This window comes from Oncorhynchus mykiss, unplaced genomic scaffold (assembly GCF_013265735.2).
Source record: "Oncorhynchus mykiss isolate Arlee unplaced genomic scaffold, USDA_OmykA_1.1 un_scaffold_234, whole genome shotgun sequence".
NCBI lineage: Eukaryota > Metazoa > Chordata > Actinopteri > Salmoniformes > Salmonidae > Oncorhynchus > Oncorhynchus mykiss.
In genome coordinates, this window is record NW_023493700.1 from 188,977 (window position 1) to 203,567 (window position 14,591).

Genomic DNA, 14,591 nt, shown 5'->3' on the forward strand with positions numbered 1-14,591 from the left:
TTAAGGTAGCTAAGGATTTTATGAAGGTGCTGGGAGTAAATATTGGTGTAAAGGAGAAAGAGGCAAGGGATATAACTTGGACGGGGATCCTCAATAAAATCAAGCTAACTTTGAATTTCTGGAAAAATAGAAAATTAAAGTTAAAAGGTAAAGTAATTGTAGTAAATGCTTTGGTATCATCTAAACTTGTGTATATTTTGGGAGTTCTAGACATGCCAGAGTGGGTTATAAATGAATTGAATAATGTGGTGTCTAATTTTATATGGGATGGTAAAGGTGTTAGAATTGCGCAGAAAACATTGATAGCGGACTATGATGATGGAGGTTTAAAACTTTTGACATTAAAAGAAAAGCTATTAGGATAAAAACAGTAAAGAAATATTTATATGACAGTTTAGATTATGGCTGGAAACATTTTTTCAAAGTCTATTTAGATGAGAGTGGTGGATGTGAAGATAATGGTTTGTTGATGGGTCTTAAAAGGAAAATGTGTGAAAAGGTACCAGATTTTTATAAAGAAGTGCTAAATGCATGGGCAGAGTTGTTGCCTAATGTGTATTATGAGTGTGGGCATATTGACCTAATTATGAATCATCCTGTTTTTCTAAATGAGAAAATTAAGTACGAAGAAAAGGTGTTATATAGTGAAGTATTCATGAGTGCAGGTCTTAGACAGATAAAAGATTACACATATGAGGTAATTCCAGGTTTTTTTCCTGAAGAAGCTATTTTTGACACCATCCATGAATGGGATGTAGAGGTGGGTAGGGGAACAGTGAAGAATATGTACGAGAAGATAAAAGAAAGTATACCAAACACATGGGTGGATTTAATAAATAGTGAAGTTGTTAGAGAAGATTTATTTGTCTTTCCTAATTTATTTATTGGTAACAGTAAGGAGAAGGCTCAGTTATCTAGTATCCCGGTGAAACAATTCTATAAAATAATGGTAGAGAAAAATGTGAAAAGGCCAGCTGCGGAGAAAGTTTGGAAAGGAATTTTTCCAACTTTGGACGTAAAAAAGACATGGAAAACTTTAAATGTAAAATATAATAGAATGGAATGTGAAAGTAACGATTTTAAAATAAGGCATAATCGTATATATACAAAGGTGGTGTTACATCAAATCAATAGGGAAATAAAAAGAGAATGTGATCTATGTGGTGAGTTACCGGAAAATGTAATACATTTGTTTGTGGAATGTTAAAAGTTAAAATATTTATTTTGTAAGGTAAAGGGAATGATACATAGAAACTGGAAGGGTGATATTTGTAAAAAATATGTGTGGAATGAATTGGTGTTATTTGGCGTGGCTGGTAAATGTGAGGGTGTTAATGTTGTTTTGTTGAATGTTGCTTTGAGTTTTGTGAGGTATGCTATTTTTTGTAGGAGGAATTGTGCTTTTTTTGAGGGGAAGAGGGTAAGGGTGTGGGATATTTTTGTAGTATTGTTTAAGAAGCATATAGATATGTTTCATTGTTATGGAAGGGAATGTTTTGATAAAGCTTTTGTGGAGGGGAGTGGGTTGATTTCAAGGGTGGATGGTGGAAGAATTACTTCCACCATCTTATAAATTGTGTACAGACTCCACAAGAAGGTTTTAGTTTGATTCATCAATACGCAGATGATACCACTATAACAGTTAGAGATGAGGGAAGTGTAAAAAGGGTGATGGAGTGTTTTAAAGTATATGGACAAGCATCAGGTGCAAAGGTTAACATGGAGAAGTCAGTTGTAATGTATATTGGGAAGATTAATGAGGGGAATTTTACTTTTAAGGTGGTAAAAGATTATTTTAAGGTGTTAGGAGTGTTTTTAGGGGTGAACGAAATAGAAGCTAGGGATTTGACATGGAGTGGTGTGATAAATAAAGTTAGGAAGGTAGTAAATATATGGAGGGGGAGGTCTTTGAAGTTAAAAGGGAAAGTCATTGTGATAAATTCCTTGTTGATGTCAATTTTTATTTATGTAATGAATGTTTTGGATATGCCAGAATGGGTTTTATCTGAAATGAATAAGATTTTAGTTGATTTTTTATGGGACGGGAAGGGGGTGAAAATTTCTTTTAAAACTTTGATTGCAGGTTATGAGGAGGGGGGTTTGAAGTTGGTAGATTTAAGTGTAAGGAAAACTGCAATTAGAGTTAAAATGGTACGGAAATATTTATTTGGTGAATTGGATTATGGGTGGAAAAGGTTTTTTTAAGATTATTTGCAAGAGGTAGGGAGGGTGGGGGACAATGGTTTATTGATGAGTATGAAGAAAGAAATGTTAGGAAATATACCGTTGTTTTATAGAGAAGTGTTTGAGGCTTGGGGGCAATTTTTACCAAATATTTATTATGAATGTACCATTTTAGAAGATATTTTATATCAACCGATATTTTTAAATCCAAAGATAAAGTGTAATAATATGACGTTGTTTTGTAAATATTTTATGAGGGCTGGGATGAGGCAGATAGGTGACATTGTACTGTATATGAGGTAATTCCTGGGTTCCTTCCGTTGCAGGCAATATATGATAATGTGGTTGAAATAGATGAAGAGATTAGTAAAACTACTGTGGAGAATATGTACAAGAAAATATTAGGATGTATTCCTGGGGAGTGGGTGATTTTAATAAATACAGAGGTGGCTAAAAGATCTAGAGGGTTTACCGGTTTTATATTATAAAAGTAATGGGGAGAAACATGATTTATCAGGTTTAAAAGTTAAAATGGTTTATAGTAAATGTATTTTAAAAGAGATAAAAGTTCCTGCGTCGGAAAAGGTGTGGTCTAGGGTGTTTGCAAATATGGATGTGAAATCAATATGGAAGAATGTAAATGTAAAATATAATTCTATAGAGTGTGAAGACAATGATTTTAAATTGAAACATAATAGGATTTTTACAAATGTGGTTTTGCATCAAATAAATAGGGATATTAAAAGAGAATGTGATATTTGTGGTACAGGGGTGGAACATTTTATGCACTTTTTTGTTGAATGTAGCAGGTTAAAAGATTTTCATGAGTTTTTAAAAGGGCTTTTAGTAAAACATTGGGGGGAGGAGATTTTTAATGGGGTGGAATGGAAGAGATTCTTTATTTTTGGTATTAATGGGAAAAGTAAAGTTTTGAATTTTAATTTGGTTAATTATGTTTTAAGTCATGCTAGATATGCTGTAAGACAAAGAAGGAATATGGGTCATTATGAAGGGAAATGTGTGAGTGTGGAAGGTCTTTTTAGGAGGACTTTAGAAAATGATACAGAGATAATATATAAATACGGTGGAGGAAATTTTGAAAAACTGTTTGTGTGGGGGAGTACTTTTATTGAAATAATGTCAAATGGGAAACTTGCATTTAATTATTAATTGGAATTATTACTATTACTCTTCTGATGTTGTAAAAAGGGTGAATTGTTCATCCTCAATTATTACTGACTGAATGTTGCAAATATTGTGCGATTTTTCATAATAATTTTTTTTTTTTTAAAGTACGCCTGATCTCGTCTGATCTCGGAAGCTAAGCAGGGTCAGGCCTGGTTAGTACTTGGATGGGAGACCGCCTGGGAATACCAGGTGCTGTAAGCTTTTTGTCACTGCCTTGTGGAATTTCAACTCTTTGTCCATTTTTTCCCACAAGGCTGAAATATGTGCCCTCGCTTTGAAATAAGTAAGTAAGGTTGGTTTGTATTTCATCCAACAATCTGTGCTACAAATTATGGCTACAGTATATGCAATTTCTTCCACTTTTTGAGTGACACAAAGATGCTTATCTAAATGGTGAAAAGGCAACAGCTGTTAATCAGGCTCACTTTGACTTTACATAGTGTACCAAGAGTTAGTTTCTCGCTTACGGCCACACCGGCCTGAGTACGCATTTCCTGATTGGAGAAGTGACGACAGGTGCGAGTGTCTGAGCTGTGAGTGAGTGTTTGCTGGAGAGTGTCTGAGCTGTGAGTGAGTGTTTGCTGGAGAGTGTCTGAGCTGTGAGTGAGTGTTTGCTGGAGAGTGTCTGAGCTGTGAGTGAGTGTTTGCTGGAGAGTGTCTGAGCTGTGAGTGAGTGTTTGCTGGAGAGTGTCTGAGCTGTGAGTGAGTGTTTGCTGGAGAGTGTCTGAGCTGTGAGTGAGTGTTTGCTGGAGAGTGTTTGCTGGAGAGTGTTTTTGTTAAATTAATTGGTTTGTGCAATATAATTTATTATTTTCTTTAGTTGAATAGTTTAAAGTTTGGTTAGTCTTCCCCCTTGCAGTTTTTTCTGCTTGGGGGAGAGGTTTTTTTTTAAATTTATTTTTTTACTATGACGGACAACATGGAAAAGACAAACGGAATGGACAAAGACAACGAAAAGGCGCAACGGAAGAAAAATGAAGATAACGAAGGAATGAAATATGGAAAAGAATACACGGTGGCAATTAAGTTGGAAGGAGAAGATAAAGTGATGACAATGGAACTACTAAGAGCAATTAAGGAGGTGTGTGGAGAGGTGGTGGGATGCCGAATGAAAGGAGAAAAGAAGTACGAAATTACGATGAGAAATGAAAGAGGAAAAGAACGGGTAATGGATGGATTGCGAATAAAGGACACAAGGATTCTGGCGAGAGATATTCATGTGAAGGAATTGGTGGTGTCTTTTATGAATCTCCCAGTATACGTAGAAGATGGTGTGATACTGAGCAAGCTGAGTAGCTGGGGAGTGACGGCTGTCTCGGAGATAAGGAGGAGAGTTTGGCCAGGAACGGAGGTGGTTGACGGGACACGTTTCTGCAAGGTCAAGTTCACAGAAAAAGTGACATTACCTTATTCTACAAGAATTGAGACGTTGGAGGGAGCAGAATATTTCAGGGTCATTCATGACAAACAGGTCAGAGTGTGCCGTATGTGTATCCAACCCGGGCACATAGTAAAAGACTGCCCGGAATTTAAGTGTTTTAAGTGTGGCAATCAAGGACACTATGCGAGAGAATGTGATGGAGAGAAGGAAAGGAATTTTTTGTGGTGGATGCAGAAAGAGATTGGCGGAGTGCAATTGTGGAGAGGTTGGGGCTGAAGAGGGGAGTCAAACAATATTCGAGGAAGCAGTGGTATTGTCGCAAGAAGGAGAAGAAGATGGAGGAGAGGACATGGTGGAAGGTGGAGAGACGGAGGAAGGAAGAAGGAAGAAGGACCAGAAGATAAATGAAATTGGGAGCAGTATGGACTCAGAAATAAGAAGAGGGAGTTTTCAGGAGGAGGGGGGGAGTGGACTGGGGGGAAGCACAGGGGACTCACAGGTTTTGGGGGAAAGCATAGCACTAACAAGTAGTTTTGGGGGTGAAGAAATGGAGGGGGTTATGGAGTTGATGACAATACCAGAGTCGGCGATGAGCACGGGGAGCACAACGACTATACCAGAAGTGGAGATGAATACGGGGAGCACAACGGAGGTGGATGCCAAGAGTGGGAGTTGGCTGGATTACATGGACTTGGAGGAGATATCGGACACGGATGATGGGCAAATGATGGAAAGAACGAGGGAAGGATACAGGAAGAGGAAAGCGGTGGGAAGAGGGGGAGAGAAAGGGTGGAAGAAGAAAGAAACTGGATAACAGGTAGAGGATAATGAAATTATTTTTTATTATTTTATTATTTATTAGAATGGTCAATATAATGTCAATAAATGCAAATGGTTTGAGAACAATGGGAAAATTTAATAGAATAGTCCAAATGAAGAATTCAGATATTTTATGTATTCAAGAAACACACTGGGATAATGTTTGTGTTTTAGAAGTAAAAAAAATATGGAGGGATTTTATTTATGTAAACAATGGCAGAGGGAATTCAAGTGGGGTTGCAATTTTATTAAGGAAGGATGTAGTAGAAAATGTGAAGAAGATATACAATGATAATAATGGGAGGATTTTAATTTTGGATTTTGAATATATGAATAGGGTTTTTAGGATTATAAATATTTATGCGCCGAATAATGAGATAGATTTTAGTTGGGGATTTTAATGTTAAAATGAATAGATTAGATATGTCAATGGGAGCTATTTTTAGAAGTGACGTATCGAGAGGGGTTTTAAGGAAGATTATGTGTGAAAACAGTCTGATTGATATATGGAGAGACGAGAACCCGAATAAGAGAGGTTTTTCTAGAAGGCAGGTGGTTTTAGGGGAGTTGAAACAGACACGGATAGATCTGGTTTTAGTAAATGAAAGGTTAAGGAATTTTATGAAGGATATTAATTATATTTTTACAACTTTTAGTGATCATGCTGGGTTAACATTTTCGGTGGGGTTAGATAAGGGAAGGAAAGGGGGAGGAATATGGTGCATGAATGCAGGGTATCTAGGTGATGAAGAATATGGAATACAGCTTAAATCTTTGATAGAACATGAAATGGAGGATAAGCAAAAAGGGAATGATAAGTGCCAGTGGTGGGAAAATGTAAAGAAAAAAATTAAAGGTTTTAGTATTAGATATGCAAGGAAGAAGAGGAGTAGGATGACAAGAGAATAACATTTTTTAAGAGAAAAATTGAATGAAGAAATGAGGAAATGTGATATAGATCCTATTTATAATATTGAAAGGTTTTTAGATTTAAAGGCACAATTGAGCAAATGTGAAATAGATAAGTGTAAGGGGGCATCTATTAGAAGTAGGGCAAAGTATGTGTTGGAAGGGGAGAAATGTACGTCTTTTTTTCTTGGTTTAGAGAAAACTAAACAGACAAAATCATATATTAGTGAGATAGAAAATGTAAAGGGTGAAGTGGTAAATGATTATGTTGAGATATTAGAAACCGGACAGAATTTTTATAAGGATTTATTTAAGAAAGGGGAGGTGGATGAGGGGAGTGTAAAGGAGATTTTAGGTAGTGTGGATGTGCAAATTGGTGTTGAGGATAAGCAAAGATGTGATAGGAAGATAACAGTGGATGAAGTGAAAGATGCAATTAAGGGTTTACAAATAAATAAAAGTCCTGGAGTAGATGGACTAATTGCAGAGTTTTATAAAATGTATGAAAGTTTTTTAGCACCGATTTTAATGGAAGTGTATCAATATATGGAAGATAATAATACTGTTTCAGACTCCATGGTGACAGGGCTGATATCGATTTTATATAAAAATAAGGGGAGCAAATTAAAATTGGAGAATTATAGGCCAATTAGTTTATTAAACTCAGATTATAAGATTTTAGCTAAGATTGTCATGTACTGTCATGTTGTGTCTTGTCTCTGTCCTTTCCCTTCACCCTGTCTCCCTCTGCTGGTCGTTGTTAGGTTACCTTTTCTCCTCCTCTTTCCCCCAGCTGTGCCTTGTCTCCTCCTAACTACTCATTCACCCCGTTTCCCACCTGTTCCCTTTTTCCCTCTGATTAGGTCCCTATATCTCTCTCTGTTTTTGTTCCTGTCCTTGTCGGATTCTTGTTTGTTGTGTTTCATGCCTGAACCAGACTGTCGTCATGTTTGCTGTAACCTTGTCTTGTCCTGTCGGAATCTGCCGGTCCGTCTGAGCCTACCTATGTTTGGTAATTAAAGAAGCTCTGTCTAAGTTAATTCGCTTTTGGGTCCTCATTCACGCACCGTAACAGAAGAATCCGACCAAGAATGGACCCAGCGACTTCGGATCCTCTCCACTCAGCCGTCGGGATTCAGGGAGCGATGCTAGGCAGACACGAGCAGGAAGTGTCTGCTGCTCGACATGCCGTTGAGACCCTGGCCACCCAAGTCTCCAACCTCACAGAACAGGTTCACCATCTCCGCCTCGATCCACCGGCCACTTCCAGGGCTTTCGAATCTCCGGAGCCCAGAATCAATAACCCGCCGTGTTACTCTGGGGAGCCCACTGAATGCCGCTCGTTCCTCACCCAGTGTGATATTGTGTTTTCTCTCCAGCCCAACACTTACTCCAGGAGCACTGCTCGTGTCGCCTACGTCATATCTCTCCTTATTGGACGGGCTCGTGAGTGGGGCACGGCAATCTGGGAGGCAAGGGCTGAGTGTACTAACCAGTATCAGGACTTTAAGGAGGAGATGATACGGGTTTTTGATCGATCTGTTTTTGGGGAGGAGGCTTCCAGGGCCCTGTCTTCCCTATGTCAAGGCAATCGATCCATAACAGACTACTCTATTGAGTTTCGCACTCTTGCTGTCTCCAGTGGCTGGAACGAGCCGGCCTTGCTCGCTCGTCTTCTGGAGGGTCTCCGCGCAGAGGTAAAGGATGAGATTCTCTCCCGGGAGGTTCCTTCCAGCGTGGATTCCTTGATTGAACTCGCTATTCGCATTGAGCGACGGGTTGATCTTCGTCACCGAGCTCGTGGAAAGGAGCTCGCGCTCTCCGTCGCCCCCCTCTCCGCATCACTACCATCTTCCTCTGCCGGCTCGGGTGCTGAGCCCATGCAGCTGGGAGGTATCCGCATCTCGACTAAGGAGAGGGAACGGAGAATCACCAACCGCCTCTGTCTCTATTGCGGTTCCGCTGGTCATTTTGTCACTTCATGTCCAGTAAAAGGCCAGAGCTCGTCAGTAAGCGGAGGGCTACTGGTGAGCGCTACTACTCCTGTCTCTCCTTCAAGATCCTGCACTACCTTGTCGGTCCATCTACGCTGGACCGGTTCGTCAGCTTCCTGCAGTGCCTTAATAGACTCTGGGGCGGAGGGCTGTTTTATGGACGAGACCTGGGCTCGGGAACATGACATTCCTCTCAGACAGTTAAAGGAGCCCACGGCCTTGTTCGCCCTGGATGGTAGTCCTCTCCCCAGGATTCAGCGTGAGACGCTACCTTTAACCCTCACTGTTTCTGGTAATCATAGTGAAACCATTTCTTTTTTAATTTTTCGTTCACCTTTTACACCTGTTGTTTTGGGCCATCCCTGGCTAGTTTGTCATAATCCTTCCATTAATTGGTCTAGTAATTCTATCCTCTCCTGGAACGTCTCTTGTCATGTGAAATGTTTAATGTCTGCTATCCCTCCTGTTTCCTCTGTCTCTTCTTCACAGGAGGAGCCTGGTGATTTGACAGGGGTGCCGGAGGAATATCACGATCTGCGCACGGTGTTCAGTCGGTCCAGGGCCACCTCTCTTCCTCCACACCGGTCGTATGATTGTAGTATTGATCTCCTTCCGGGGACCACTCCCCCCCGGGGTAGACTATACTCTCTGTCGGCTCCCGAACGTAAGGCTCTCGAAGATTATTTGTCTGTAGCTCTTGACGCCGGTACCATAGTCCCCTCCTCCTCTCCCGCCGGAGCGGGGGTTTTTTTTGTCAAGAAGAAGGACGGGTCTCTGCGCCCCTGCATAGATTATCGAGGGCTGAATGACATAACAGTGAAGAATCGTTATCCGCTTCCTCTTATGTCTTCAGCCTTCGAGATCCTGCAGGGAGCCAGGTTTTTCACTAAGTTGGACCTTCGTAACGCTTACCATCTCGTGCGCATCAGGGAGGGGGACGAGTGGAAGACGGCGTTTAACACTCCGTTAGGGCACTTTGAATACCGGGTTCTTCCTTTCGGCCTCGCTAACGCTCCAGCTGTCTTTCAGGCATTAGTCAATGATGTCCTGAGAGACATGCTGAACATCTTTGTTTTCGTTTACCTTGACGATATCCTGATTTTTTCACCGTCACTCCAGATTCATGTTCAGCACGTTCGACGTGTCCTCCAGCGCCTTTTAGAGAATTGTCTTTTTGTGAAGGCTGAGAAGTGCACTTTTCATGCCTCCTCCGTCACATTTCTCGGTTCTGTTATTTCCGCTGAAGGCATTAAGATGGATCCCGCTAAGGTCCAAGCTGTCATTGATTGGCCCGTCCCTAAGTCACGCGTCGAGCTGCAGCGCTTTCTCGGCTTCGCGAACTTCTATCGTCGTTTCATCCGTAATTTCGGTCAGGTGGCAGCTCCTCTCACAGCCCTTACTTCTGTCAAGACGTGCTTTAAGTGGTCCGTTTCCGCCCAGGGAGCTTTTGATCTCCTCAAGAATCGTTTTACATCCGCTCCTATCCTTGTTACACCTGACGTCTCTAGACAGTTCGTTGTCGAGGTTGACGCGTCAGAGGTGGGCGTGGGAGCCATTCTTTCTCAGCGCTCCCTCTCTGACGACAAGGTCCACCCATGCGCGTATTTTTCTCATCGCCTGTCGCCGTCGGAACGTAACTATGATGTGGGTAACCGCGAACTGCTCGCCATCCGGTTAGCCCTAGGCGAATGGCGACAGTGGTTGGAGGGGGCGACCGTTCCTTTTGTCGTTTGGACTGACCATAGGAACCTTGAGTACATCCGTTCTGCCAAACGACTTAATGCGCGTCAGGCGCGTTGGGCGCTGTTTTTCGCTCGTTTCGAGTTCGTGATTTCTTATCGTCCGGGCTCTAAGAACACCAAGCCTGATGCTTTGTCTCGTCTCTTCAGTTCTTCAGTAGCCTCCACTGACCCCGAGGGGATTCTCCCTGAGGGGCGTGTTGTCGGGTTGACTGTCTGGGGAATTGAGAGGCAGGTAAAACAAGCGCTCACTCACACTCCGTCGCCGCGCGCTTGTCCTAGGAACCTTCTTTTCGTTCCCGTTCCTACTCGTCTGGCCGTTCTTCAGTGGGCTCACTCTGCCAAGTTAGCCGGCCACCCTGGCGTTCGGGGTACGCTTGCTTCCATTCGCCAGCGTTTTTGGTGGCCCACCCGGGAGCATGACACGCGTCGTTTCGTGGCTGCTTGTTCGGTCTGCGCGCAGACTAAGTCCGGTAACTCTCCTCCTGCCGGCCGTCTCAGGCCGCTTCCTATTCCCTCTCGACCGTGGTCTCACATCGCCTTAGATTTTGTCACCGGACTGCCTTCGTCAGCGGGGAAGACTGTTATTCTTACGGTTGTCGATAGGTTCTCTAAGGCGGCTCATTTCATTCCCCTTGCTAAGCTTCCTTCTGCTAAAGAGACGGCACAAATCATCATCGAGAATGTTTTCAGAATTCATGGCCTTCCGTCAGACGTCGTTTCGGACAGAGGTCCGCAATTCACGTCTCAATTTTGGAGGGAGTTTTGCCGTTTGATTGGGGCTTCCGTCAGTCTCTCTTCCGGCTTTCACCCCCAGTCTAATGGTCAAGCAGAACGGGCCAATCAGACTATTGGTCGCATCTTACGCAGTCTTTCTTTTCGCAACCCTGCGTCTTGGTCAGAACAGCTCCCCTGGGCAGAATACGCCCACAACTCGCTTCCTTCGTCTGCGACCGGGCTATCTCCTTTTCAGAGTAGCCTCGGGTACCAGCCTCCGCTGTTCTCATCTCAGTTCGCCGAGTCCAGCGTCCCCTCCGCTCAGGCTTTTGTCCAACGTTGCGAGCGCACCTGGAAGAGGGTCAGGTCTGCACTTTGCCGTTATAGGACGCAGACTGTGAGGGCTGCTAATAAGCGTAGAACTAAGAGTCCTAGATATTGTCGCGGTCAGAGAGTTTGGCTCTCCACTCAGAACCTTCTCCTTAAGACGGCTTCTCGCAAGTTGACCCCGCGGTTCATTGGTCCGTTCCGTATTTCTCGGGTCATTAATCCTGTCGCAGTTCGACTTCTTCTTCCGCGATACCTTCGTCGCGTCCACCCGGTCTTCCATGTCTCCTGCATCAAGCCCGTCCTTCGCGCCCCCGCTCGTCTTTCCCCCCCCCCCCCATCCTTGTCGAGGGCGTACCCATCTACAGGGTCCGTAGAATTTTGGACATGCGTCCTCGGGGCCGTGGTCACCAGTACCTCGTAGATTGGGAGGGGTACGGTCCTGAGGAGAGGAGTTGGGTTCCCTCTCGGGACGTGCTGGACCGTGCGCTGATCGAGGATTTCCTCCGTTGCCGCCAGGTTTCCTCCTCGAGTGCGCCAGGAGGCGCTCGGTGAGTGGGGGGGTACTGTCATGTACTGTCATGTTGTGTCTTGTCTCTGTCCTTTCCCTTCACCCTGTCTCCCTCTGCTGGTCGTTGTTAGGTTACCTTTTCTCCTCCTCTTTCCCCCAGCTGTGCCTTGTCTCCTCCTAACTACCCATTCACCCCGTTTCCCACCTGTTCCCTTTTTCCCTCTGATTAGGTCCCTATATCTCTCTCTGTTTTTGTTCCTGTCCTTGTCGGATTCTTGTTTGTTGTGTTTCATGCCTGAACCAGACTGTCGTCATGTTTGCTGTAACCTTGTCTTGTCCTGTCGGAATCTGCCGGTCCGTCTGAGCCTACCTATGTTTGGTAATTAAAGAAGCTCTGTCTAAGTTAATTCGCTTTTGGGTCCTCATTCACGCACCGTAACAAAGATATTGGCAAATAGAATGAAGATGGTTTTAAATGATATTATAGCACCTACACAAAATTATAGTGTGCCTGGAAGAGACATAGCTGATACTATTATTACACTTAGAGATGTGATAAATAAAATGAATAGCGATAAGAGAGGGGGAATTGTTTTAAGTATAGATTTTAATAAGGCTTTTGACAGGGTGGAACATGATTTTATGTTTAGGGTACTGGAAAAATATGGGTTTGGAAACAGAATAATAGGATGGATAAAATTATTATATAGAAAGGCAAAAAGTAGAGTAAAATGTAATGGGGTTTTAACAGATTATTTTATTCTTGAGAGATCGGTGAGACAGGGGTGCCCTTTATCAGCATTATTGTATGTTTTATCGGTAGAACCCTTAGCGGCATACCTTAAAAAAGATACTTTTATAAATTGTGTAGAGACTCCGCAAGGAGGTTTTAGTTTAATTCATCAATATGCAGACGATACCACAATAACAGTTAGAGATGAGGGAAGTGTTAAAAGGGTGATGGAGTGTTTTAAAGTATATGAGCAAGCCTCAGGAGCAAAAGTGAATATGGAGAAGTCAGTAATAATGTATGTTGGGAAGATTAATGAGGGGATTTTTCCTTTTAAAATGGTAAATGATTATTTTAAGGTGTTAGGTGTGTTTTTAGGGGTGAAGGAACAGGAAGCTAGGGATCTGACATGGAGTGGTGTAATAAATAAAGTTAGAAAGGTGGTAAATATGTGGAGGAGGAGGTCTTTGAAATTAAAAGGGAAAGTAATTGTTGTAAATTCCTTGCTGATGTCAATTTTTATTCATGTCATGAATGTTTTAGATGTACCAGAATGGGTTTTATCGGAAATAAATAAGATTTTAGTTGATTTTTTATGGGATGGGAAAGGTGCGAAAATGTATTTTAAAACTTTGATTGCAGGTTATGAGGAGGGGGGTTTGAAGTTGGTGGATTTAAATGTGAGGAAAAAAGCAATTAGAGTCAAAATGGTACGTAAATATTTTTTGTGGTGAAATAGATTATGGATGGAAAATATTTTTTAAGGAGTATTTGCAGGAGGTTGGGAGGATGGGGGACAATGGTTTATTGATGTGTATGAAAAAGGAAATGTTAGATAATATACCTTTGTTTTATGGAGAAGTGTTTGAGGCTTGGGGGGAGTTTTTACCAAATATTTATTATGAGTGTACCATTTTAGACAATATTTTAAATCAGCCAATTTTTTGAAATCCCAAGATGTTGTTTTGTAAATATTTTATGAGGGCTGGGATGAGACAGATTGGGGACATTTTATATGAGGTCATTCCGGGGTTCCTTCCATGTCAGGCAATATTTGATAATGTGGATGAAGAAAATGATGAAATAAGTAGAACTACTGTGGAGAACATGTATAAGAGAATATTAGGATGTCTTCCTGGGGAGTGGGGTGTGTTAATAAATAAAGAGGTGGCTACAAGAGCTAAGGGTTTACCGGTTTTATATTATGAAAGTAATGGGAAGAAGTATGATTTGTCAGGTTTGAAAGTTAAAAAGGTTTATGAAAAATGTATTTTAAGAGAGATAAAAACTCCTGCTTCGGAAAAAGTGTGGTCTAGGGTGTTTGCAAATATAGATGTGAAATCAATATGGAAGAATGTAAATGTAAAATATAATTCTATAGAATGTGAAGACAATGATTTTAAATTGAAACATAATAGGATATTTACGAACGTGGTTTTACATCAAATAAATAGAGATGTTAAAAGAGAATGTGATATTTGTGGTACGGGGGCGGAAAATTTTATGCACTTTTTTATTGAATGTAGTAGATTAGAAGAGTTTCATACGTTTTTAAAGGGGATTTTAGTACAACATTGGGGAGAAGAGATTGTTGCTGGGGTTGAGTGGAGGAGGTTGTTTCTTTTTGGTTTAACTGGGAAAAGCAAAGTTTTTAATTTTAATTTGATGAATTTTGTTCTTAGTCATGCCAGATACGCTGTAAGACTAAGAAGGAATTTGGGACATTATGAGGGGAAAATTGTGAGTGTGGAGGTTTTATTTAGAAGTATTTTAGAGAAAGATATAGAAGTAATATATAAATATGGTGGATGTAATTTTGAAAAATTGTTTGTGTGGGGGAGCACTTTTATTGAAATTGAGTCGAATGGAAAACTTGGTTTTAATTATTAATTGGTTTTAGTGGATGATTGGGGTTTTAATAGGTTTTCTTTTCTTTTCTTTTTTGATTTTGTAAAAGGATGAATTATTCATCCTTTTTTATAATTGATTGAATGTTGTGAATATTATGTGTTTTTTTGCATAATAAAATATTTTTTTTTTTAAGTACGCCTGATCTCGTCCGATCTCGGAAGCTAAGCAGGGTCGGGCCTGG

At 41.5% G+C, this 14,591-nt stretch overlaps 1 pseudogene; it reads left to right on the forward strand.

Moving 5' to 3' along the window:
• Nucleotides 1-3,452: 3,452 nt before the first annotated feature.
• LOC118948255 lies at nucleotides 3,453-3,573 on the forward strand (annotated as a pseudogene).
• The last annotated feature ends 11,018 nt before the right edge of the window (nucleotides 3,574-14,591 follow it).